The sequence below is a fragment of the Zingiber officinale genome, chromosome 11A (assembly GCF_018446385.1).
Source record: "Zingiber officinale cultivar Zhangliang chromosome 11A, Zo_v1.1, whole genome shotgun sequence".
Lineage (NCBI taxonomy): Eukaryota > Viridiplantae > Streptophyta > Magnoliopsida > Zingiberales > Zingiberaceae > Zingiber > Zingiber officinale.
In genome coordinates this window covers 21,395,438-21,398,335 of record NC_056006.1, presented here as the reverse complement: position 1 = coordinate 21,398,335, position 2,898 = coordinate 21,395,438, and the positions used below count along the sequence as shown (strand labels likewise).

General features: G+C 34.5%; 1 non-coding gene across 1 annotated transcript; it reads left to right on the top strand.

Moving 5' to 3' along the window:
* Nucleotides 1-1,978: 1,978 nt before the first annotated feature.
* Nucleotides 1,979-2,088, top strand: LOC122033125. Its single transcript, XR_006126383.1, has one exon. It is a non-coding gene; the product is annotated as a small nucleolar RNA R71 (small nucleolar RNA).
* The last annotated feature ends 810 nt before the right edge of the window (nucleotides 2,089-2,898 follow it).

The window sequence follows — 2,898 nt, the reverse complement described above, 5'->3', positions numbered from 1 at the left end:
TCATGTTGGACTAGGTCCACCTGCAGGGTTTAACATGGAAATCCTTATGAGCTCCTCTTGGGGACATTCTCAACCTAGATAACTAGGAAATAGATTCCTTCTATAATCAACAACACATACTATAAGTAATATCATTTCCCAACTTATCGGGCATATTAATTTATCGAGCTAAACCTCACCCTTTGATAAGTCAAAGAAATAAATATTAAATATATATGCTTGTTATTATATTAGGATTAAGAGCACAGACTTCCATAATAACTAAGGTCTAGTTCTTTTACTAAGTCAGTAAAAAAGAACTTACCTAAATGATCCTACTCAATACACTTAAAGTGTATCAGTGTAATTTATTAGTCAAGATAAACTAATACTTAATTACACTACGTCTATTCTGATGGTTTGTTCCTTTCCATCTTAGTCGTGAGCAACTGTTTATAATTTATAAAGAACCGACAACATGATCTTCTAAGTGTGACTCCACACTCCATGTTATCTACTATATAAATTAATTGAACAATTACATTTAACAAATAAATGTAAACATTTGACTAATGTGATTCTTTATTTCAAAATAAATGTGTACAAAAGCTAAACTTTTAAGTATACACTCCAACACAATCAACATCATCCCTAATCCCTAAAGTATTTAAAACAGTTGGATCCATGTACCGTGTACACACAATCTTTCTATTGACAAGAATATCAAATCTAAATTTATGATCTTCATTTCTAAAAATGATATTGAATTCATTGTCGTTACCTTCGTCGCGTGAAATCCTCTTTCCTTTGCCCTTTGTGGCCTTTTCCTTTCCCTTTTCCTTTGTTGGCTCCCTTCCTCTGCTTGTTGGGCATGATGTCCTTCAGGAATTTGGCAAACTTTGGCATTTGCTGAATGACATCAATTAGAGGAACCTCCACACAAATATCTTTAACTTTGTCTAGAAATCTGCCAAATTATTCATCCTTTTTCAACATGACTAATCTTTGAGGAAAAGGGACTACTTGACTTTGTGGATTAAGTGGAAGAGTCTCTTCAACCTTATTGGTACTCTCCTCTTCATCTTGAATCTGAATTGGTTCAAGTGTTGAAGGAGAGAGCTCTTCTTTAATTTTCATCCCTTTTAGAGCAGTCACTTGAGGATCACTCAAGGTCCGTCCGCTCCTAAGTTCTATTCTGTTACAGTGTTCCATGGGGTTAACATCAGGCTTTCCTGGAAACTATCCTGCCGCTCTTGAAGATGATGAATCTACCTGGGAAATTTAACTATCTTGAATTTTCTGGTGCTTTTCTGAATTATCAATTCTTTGAGTTAGCACTTTTAATTCTTGCCTCATTTCATTTTGACTCAAGATGAGCTCTTCAATCATTTTCTCTAATTTAGAAATTTGATTGCTCTGAGAAGGTTGTTGTTGAAAATTTTGTTGCCCAGGCTAGAAACTTGGTCTAGCCCCCATAGATGGTCCTTGTTCTTGATTATTTCTATAAGAGAAATTTGGATGATTTTTCCACCCAGGGTTGTATGTGTTTGAATATGGATTGTTCTGTCTCTAATTGTAACTAACGATGGCATCACACTGCTCAAGTTGATTAATTTGTGCAAAAATAGCTCCTAAAAGACATGAGTCTTGAACATGATCAGAACTTGCACATGTTTCACAACAACATACTATGACATTGACCGTGCTTATATTTGTTCCCATATTTTTCAACTTCTTTGTAAGAGCATCCAGTTTTGCAGACATCATAGTAATTGCATCCACATCAAATTTTCCTGATGCTTTAGTTGGGTTTGAAAATGAATAGCCTCCACTTTTTTCTATGGCCCACTGATGATGGTTTTGTGCTACACTTTCAATAATATCTTCGGCTTCATCCAAACTTTTATTCATAAGTACCCCTCCAGCAGCAGAATCTAAGGACACCTTAGTATGATAATTGATGTCATTATAAAATGTATGCAACACTAGCCACTTCTCCAATCTATGATGTGGGTATTGTTTGAGCATGTTATTGTATCTATCCCATGCTTCAAATAAAGATTCTAAGTCTGATTGTCTGAAACTTGCAATAAGATTTCTCATATGAGTAGTCTTGCTTGGAGGATAGAATTTATCAAGGAATTATTGCTCACACTGTTCCCAAGTGGTAATGTTATTTGCTGGTAGAGAATTTAGTCATTGTTTGGCTCTATCTCTTAAAGAAAACCCAAACAATAATAATCTCACGACTTCAGATGGAATACCATTCATCTTCATAGTTCCGTAGATTTCATAAAAAAACTTCTAAGTGTTGATTAGGATCTTCATGTGGTCCACCCCCAAATTGATTCTGTTGGACCATACTGATTATCGCAGGCTTGATCTAAAAATTATTAGCTTCAACAGAGGGTCTTGTGATGCTAGAACGAAATCCTATGGCATAAGGTACTGCGTAATCTTTAAGCGATTTGTTTACCATATTTGAATGTACTTGTTCTTCTGAATGTCTTTGTCAGGTTTTCCTTTTATAAAAGGTTCTATCAATTTCGAGATCAAAAGGTAGTAGATCACCTACAAAGTTAGATCTTCGCATATAAGAACAAGATTGCAGAATTTGATTCACAATAAAAAAGAATAAAGAATGCAAAGAAAAATTATAGAACAAAATTACAAAACTAGTTACAAGTTAGATGTGAGAAAAGCAAAGAAAAGTTTAGCCTAACTCAAATGATAATCTCTAATGTTATAGACGCAGTCCCCGGCAACGGCGCCAATAACTTGTTACTCAACCGCAAGTGCATGATTTCGTCGTCAGTAATAAAAAGACATCGTGTAATGCCCGAAAATTCTCAAAACTATTTTAGAAATATTCTATGATTTTTCTGGAATTTTAGGATATTTTTACAGAATTTTTAGAGT